The 7,772-nt window shown below is 39.5% G+C and overlaps 1 pseudogene; it reads left to right on the top strand.

Annotated features, from left to right (window-relative positions):
* The first annotated feature begins 6,778 nt into the window (after window positions 1-6,778).
* On the top strand, window positions 6,779-7,726 carry LOC112667943 (olfactory receptor 2D2-like; annotated as a pseudogene).
* The last annotated feature ends 46 nt before the right edge of the window (window positions 7,727-7,772 follow it).

Below are 7,772 nucleotides of genomic sequence, written 5' to 3'. Positions count from 1 at the left end.
AATGTGCATTGCTCCATGACCCTATCATCTTGTTTGATCATCATCTAATGCATTTTTAGAGAAATGAACTTAAAGTTGATGTTCAAGCTAGGGTAAGGGCAGAATGATGGGAGAGAAAGGTTGGCAGTGCACATGATTTCCTTTCAGAAGCTTCCTGACTCTGGGGGCAGGTTCACAGTCACTTGGGGGAACATTTTCTCCTCCACATTTGCATTAGAGAATAATATGGTTTTAAAAACAAATCAGGAGAGGCCAGGGGTGTAGTCTTCACTATTGTGCCAGAGTTGGTGAGAGCTCCTATCATCTGACAGATCACAAGTCACACTCATCTCTGATTCACATTGATCTCTCTGTCTTCGGTATTCTGGCTCAGGTCAAATCAGCTCAAAAACTGTGTATTGTACACTTATTCTGTCTCTGTTTATTCTATTTGCTGAATTAAATTTGAGTCAGATGCAGTTCTTGCCCTTGAAAATCTTACTGTCACGGAAAAATATAATAATTTCAATGTAATGTTATCAGCTATAATAAAATTAGGTACACAATGCTGAAGGTATACTAATGTATCTAGTCTCTAGATGTGTGCAAATGTGTTGACTTGTATATGTCTATACGTATTGGAGTGGATGGGAGTGGGGAATGGGAAACATGTGGGGTCAGGAAAGAAAGTGTTCCTGGCAATATATTTCCTAAATGGAATCTTTAAAAACCTGTAGTTATTAGTCAGTTGAAGGTATAGAAATCAGCAAAATCCTCAGCTGCCCTTCATTAAGTTAGCCACTGATTATAGGCATCACTTAAAACTTTGAAACAAGTGTTCAGTTTTATATTTTTTATTTCTTGTCATCAAAACATGCATTAATTTCTACTCTGGATAGGGTGTGAACTGTGGTAGGTTAGTAGCAAAGTCTCAAGGACTTGGGGATACTCTAAGAACTAACCAGGTAATACCTTCTGCTAGATGGATGGTAATTCCCAAAGTACCTAAATTAAAATAGAATGTGGTCTCAAAATTTATTTTTATGTCAGGTTTTGAGCAATAGACTATATTTTTCTTTAGAAACTATTCTTTTTTAGTTTGATTTAAGTAATTGTTAGGTCATATGGACTCACTTGACTCAGTACATTCATTAATTTTACTATTATTTGCCTTGAATCTATGATGTTCTTGGGACCACACTGATACTGAGGATGAAACATAACTATAGTTTAGTTTTTCCTTGAGATCCTTTGGTCTCAGTAGCTGGGTCTTTTTTCTATATCTCTAGTACCAAACACATGCTTGGCCAATGACATTTGATTCACAAATAAGCCAAGTGAATATTCAAAGTGTCATGAATGTTCAAGAAATTGATACTAAATCTAGTAATGGGCACATCTCTGAATAAAGGGATTTTTCCCAGCAAAAATCAGTGGAATATAAAAATACAATGTGTCCTAGCTATGTGAAAATGGCTGGAAAGGTGACCTGCGGTCAGATAAGAGAACCATCAATGATGGTTGGCCAGAGGTATGATTGATTATATTAATATTTTATTTAGTCATGCATTCTTTCATAATGAATTGGAACCTTTCATCACTTTAACTCATAGACCTATCAGGTGACTAAGATTCCATTATCAGATTACATAGAATGTGACAATGTCTTTTGGAGAAAAGTGGGCATTTCTTTAGCCTAGGAGTTCTTTTTTTCAGATTTTATTTATTTGAGAAAGAGAGAGAAAGAGCTAGTAAGAGAGCAGGGACAGGAAAGAGAGGATAAGCAGGCTCCCTGATCTGCATGGAGCCTGATGTGGGGCTGGATCTCATGACCCTGGATCATGACATGAGCTAAGGCAGACGCTTAACTGACTGAGCCATCGAGGTCCCCCTAGCCTAGGACTTCTTAAGTTGAACTTCAGAGTGCTCTTCAATTAAGTTGTGAATGCCACTTTTTTATTTCTTCTTTACTCTAACTGGAATTCAAAATATCCTTCTTGTTTGAATGTTGGTAGCCAAGCCAAACTATCATTAGCAGTATCTATGACTTTATCATATCACCAACAGAAATCACAGGCATTTTTATATCATATTGTAGTTGTTGAAGATATCTAAAAAAATATCCCTTAAGCTAATTAATTTTCCAATCAAGGTGGTTATTAGGCCTGCCACAACATTTTGAAATTTAATGTGTTAACAAAGAATCACATGTATCATTATACATAACTGCTTCCTAAAACTATTGTAATAAACTGTATGTTAGTATGACTGGTCTCCTTGGTAATCCTATACATTCTATATGCTGCATTTAAACCATTATTTTGAGGCAACTTTACCAAGCAGATAAAAGCTCAAATGCCTAAACTTTGCATAGGTCCTTAATCTTTAGACCTTAAATTTTGTCTCCCTTCTTTTTGAACGAAATTTTATTATTACTCTCAGAGTCTTGCAAATCTCTCTAGGCATAATGACAGTCTTCCATCCTCTACCCACTCAGTTTTATTGAGAAATGATTGACATACATCACTATATAAGTTCAAGGAATATAGCATGATGGCCTGATTTACATATATTATGATATGATTACCATTACCATAATAGGCTCAACTAATATCCATCTTCTCTTACAGAAACAAGAAAAAAAGGAAAAAACAAAAAAATTTTCCTTCTGATGAGAACTTAGAATGTACTCTCTTAACAACTTTCTAATATACTATAAAGCAGTCTTAGCTATAGCCATGTTCTATATTCTATCCCTAGTATATATCTATCTTATAACTGGAAGTTGTACCTTCTGGTCCCCTTCCGCCAAATTTCCTCCCCACACCCTCTGCCTCTGGTAACAAGTTTAATCACTTTTTTAAATTATTTTTTTGTTTTGTATTTGTTGTGTTTCAGGAAACATTTAAGTCTAATCCATTGGAAGTTAATTTTTATAGTGGTATAAAAGATGAGTCTGGTTTCAGTCTATTGCATGTGACTATCCAATTACGCCAACACCATTTATTGAACAGACCATCTTTCCTCCGTTGAGCATTCTTTGTTCCTTGTCCGATATTATTTGTCTCTATATGTTCGAATTTATTTATGCTTTCTCCATTCTGTTTCATTGGTTTATTTGTATTTATGCCAATTTGATGACTATAGCTTTATAATATAGCTAGAAACCAGGAAGTGTGATGCCTCCCACTTTGTTCTTTCTCAGATTTCTTTGGCTATTTGTGGTTTTTCATGGTTCGATATAAACTTTAGGAGTGTTTCATTTACTTTTGTAAAAATACCATTGGACTCTTGATAAGGATAGTTTTGAATCTATAGCCAGCGTTTGGTGGTATTGACATTCTAACAATGTTAAAATTCTTCTAAACATGAACATAAGATAGCTTTCCATTTCTTTGTGTCTTGGATTTCTTTCATCAATGTCTTGTAGTTTTCATCGTAGAGAACTTACATCTCCTTAAATTTATTCCAAAGTATTTATTGTTTTTGATGCTACTACAAATGGGATTGATTTGTGTTTTAGAAACTGTTATGATGGTGTATAGAAATGCTACTGATTTTGTATGTTGATTTTGGATCCTGCAACTGTACTGAATCCATTAACTAGATCTAACAGGTTTTCTTCTTTTGATTGAGTCTTTAGGATTTGCTATTTATAAAAACATATCACATGTAAATACAATTTACTTCTTCCTTTCCAGTTGTGATATATTTTATTTATTTTTCTTGCCTGATTACTCCAGTTAGGACTTCAAATAGTATGTTGACTAGCAGTGGTGAAAGTGGGCACTTTTGTCTTGTTCTTGATCCTAGAGGAATAGCGTTCAACTGTTCGCCGTTAACTATGACAATAATTGTGTGCTTATCACATATGGCCTTTATTTTTTTATAACTTTTTTCTTTCTTTTTTTTTAATTTATTTATTCATGATAGAGAGCGAGAGAGGCAGAGACACAGGAGGAGGGAGAAGCAGGCTCCATGCCGGGAGCCCGACGTGGGACTCAATTCCGGGACTCCAGGATTGCACCCTGGGCCAAAGGCAGGCGCCAAACTGCTGAGCCACCCAGAGATCCCCACATATGGCCTTTATACTGAGATATGTTCCTTCTATGCATGACATGTTGAATTTTTATCACAAATGGGTGATGAATTAGGTCAAATCTTTATTTTTTTCTGTGCCTATTGAGATGATCATATGATTCTTTTCTTTCATTCTATTTATGTGATGGGAGGTGTGCCACTGGCCAAGAACAGTTGGGTAGGACATCTATCTGTCTTAGTTCCATACCGAAGTGAGGTTGTAGGATGGGCTCCGTGGCTGCCTGGATTCTCTGGTCAGGCTTATTAGAGGATCAAGACAGGGTACTATATTTAGTAATAATATATGAAACTATTATTAAAATTAAATTATTCCTCTGGCAGGACAGCAAGACAGAACACAAAGCCTGTACAGCTCTTATTTAAGGACCCCAATCCATCCTTCAGAGGGTTCACTGAATTCCCTGGCCAAGTGACGTCATCAGTTTTGCTCTGCAGATGAGGGATGCTACAGTTGTGCTCTCTGCTCTAGTGCCACCATACATAGGGCCATTGGATGGGCTAGGCAGCTTTCAGTGTTCTCTGGTTAGGTTCTTTGGTTGCACAAGCTGAAGGCTGTATTCAGTGATGAGTAGAGCTACACAAGATTTGTTGTCTGAGCACAGTGAGAAAGCAGCTCTAAAGCTGGCAATCTCTTTGTTGTTTTGTCTTGACACACTCCAAGTTTCCTGACGGAACAGAGCCACTGGCTTTGCTCTGCAAACTTTCAGTTCTGTGCACCTGCTTCTTAGCTTGAATGTCCGTGGGATGCACTGCTTCTAGGAGCTGTCACCAGCCCTTCTAATCAGATGGGGCCAGGAGACACTCCTGATAGTAGGTGGAGCTACTATGCCTTAGCTTCCTTGCCTGGGTAGGAGGGAGTTGAGTCACTTCAGGCTACTCTCAATTTCCCAGGCAGGTTATCCAGTTGGGAGGGGCTGGGATTTACCTTCAGTCTAGGTTATGAATTATTGCCTCTGCCTGTATGTAGCACAGGAATGTTCCTCTGGTACTGGCTTTGCTCTGGGTGCAATCAGCTCTGCCCACTGACCTATCAGCTAGAGCTCTGCTGGGCTCTACTGCTTCCAGGAGTTGTCCTCAGCCCTCTGGTCAGATGGGGCCAGAAGACACTCTTCACAGCATGCAGGGTTGTGATTCGCCCCCCTGCCTGAGCCTGGGAAAACCAGTCTCTGAGGTCAGCAAAACTCCTTTGAAGATCTGAATCAAGCAACTCTGCACTCCATCTGTTCCCTGGCCAGAGTACATCTGAGCTAGTCCTGCAGATGAGCAAAGCTACAGGTTGGGATTAGTCTTGGGCACAGCAGGTATGAATTTGGTCTGCCAAGATCTATGTACTGATTGTTGCAAGCCTCTCTCCCTTCTCTATCGCAACCAGATTCCAGTGGTAGAGCCCCATTATTTCCCCTGCAGTCCCTATGGTATGGGATCAGAGCAGAGGCTCCTGCAAAGCACCCACAATGTTGGGGCAGTACAGATCATCTCCCCTGGGTTTTCTTTTCCTATTAGAGGAATAGGAGGCTCAGGGCAGACCTCACCACATGGTGTTGCTCTGGTCTGGGGGAAGGACAATGCATTCAACATGTAGCTACTTCTTTTACCTTTCTAATGCCATCTCTCTTGGTCTCTGTGGTGCAGGTTGCTTCTCAGTGATGTTTTATTCTGGAATAGTTGTTGGTTGTTCTTGTGAGGGAGAACAAAGTCAGAAACAACCAATGTTGCCTCCTTAGTGACATCAGAATCTGGTAGGCTTTTTAAGCAACTCTACTAAACCATATGATCAATTGTTTTTTTAATTTGACTTAGTTAATGATAATTGATCAAATACCTTCCCGTACCATGTTTATAAAGGGTCACAAAAAGGAAAAAGATATAGATTTCAAGAGTTTTTAATCTCTGGCAATAATAGACAAATAATGCAAGGCAGTGAGAGACGATGAGCTAGAGGCGGTGGATTAGTGCTGTGTAATCTGCACACAGAAAACTAGTCAAAGTATACTGAAGAACTGACATTTTTGCTGGAGAAAATAACCTGCCAATTCTCCAAGGCCCTTTTTGATTTCTTATATCTTAGTGACTGTCTTTTCATGGAAGAGACAACAGTCATATGCCCAAAGAATAGAAAAAAACTATGCCATTATAAAATGAGGAGATGTGGCAAAAGCAACATTAAGACTCAAGAGTTTTAGTTGATAATAAAGTGAAATAAATACCATGATTTATAGATTAATTGAATCTTTTTTATTATTAGATGTTTGGTATTTGGATTAAGGAAGATGATACTTTTGATCTACTCTACACTTACAGATGACACTAAAAATGAAGGCGCCATCTTAAAAGTATGAAGTTTTACAACACTGAAAATGCTCCAACTAAAGCAGCATATCATCTTTTATATAAAGGGGAATTTTGGAATGGTTGATAGTGATTGAGAGCAATTCAAAAGCCCTCCAAGGAATCCATGGATGGCTCAGTGGTTGAGTGCCTGCCTTCAGCCCAGGGCATGATCCTGGAGTCCAGGGATCGAGTCCCACATCGGACTCCTGCATGGAGCCTGCTTCTGCCTCTGTCTATGTCTCTGCCTCTCTCTCTTTGTCTCTCATTAATAAATGAATGAAATCTTAAAAAAGAAAGAAAGCCCTCCAAATCTGAGGTTCTATGGACCTATGTTTAACATGTTGACTTCTTCCACAAACAACAAAGTATGAGAGAAGCAAATCAGACGAAGGTGACAGAGTTCCTCCTCCTGGGACTCTCTGATGACCCCCACACTCAGAAGCTCCTATTTATTTTATTCCTGGGTGTCTACCTGGTTACTGTGCTTGCAAATCTGCTTCTCATGCGCCTTGTTCAGGCTGACTCTCGGCTTCACACACCCATGTATTTTTTCCTCTGCAACTTATCTTTGGCTGACCTCTGTTTTTCTACCAACATCGTTCCTCAGGCGCTGGTTCATCTGCTATCCAGGAAAAAGATAATTTCATTCACATGATGTGCAGCTCAGCTTTTACTCTTCCTCATTTTTGGGGGTACACAGTGTGCCTTTCTGGCGGTGATGTCCTATGATCGATATGTGGCCATCTGCAACCATTTGCATTACTCTAGAATCATGACTTGGAGGGTGTGTGTTCAGCTGGCTGCAGGATCATGGACCAGTGGCATTTTGGTGTCTGTGGTAGATTCCACTTTTATACTAAGGCTACCCTATCAGAGCAGCAATAGCATTGCTCATTTCTTTTGTGAGGCCCCTGCACTGTTGATGCTGGCATCCACAGACACCCACACTTCAGAGATGGCCATTTTCCTCATGGGTGTTGTGATTCTCCTCATACCTGTATCCCTAATTCTGGTATCCTATGGCCACATCATAGTGACTGTGTTCAGGATGAAGTCAGCCATTGGTAGGTGCAAGGAATTCTCTACCTGTGGTTCCCACCTCATGGTGGTCATCCTCTTTTACGGGTCAGCAATTTTCACTTACATGATACCAAAGTCTTCCAAAGAACAGGAAAAACTGGTGTCTGTGTTCTATGCAATGATGACACCCATGCTCAATCCCTCTATCTATAGCTTGAGGAACAAGGATGTGAAGGGAGCTCTGAGGAAAGTGGCCACAAGGAATTTCCCATGCAGGCTTGAAATCTGCCACTGACTGTGAGACTTTAGCTCCTTGCATATAAGATTTGCTGAGTAGTTTT

This window comes from Canis lupus, chromosome 21 (genome assembly GCF_003254725.2).
Source record: "Canis lupus dingo isolate Sandy chromosome 21, ASM325472v2, whole genome shotgun sequence".
Classification (NCBI taxonomy): Eukaryota; Metazoa; Chordata; class Mammalia; order Carnivora; family Canidae; genus Canis; species Canis lupus.
Note: the sequence above shows the minus strand (reverse complement) of the source record. Positions and strands in the feature narration are given on the sequence as shown.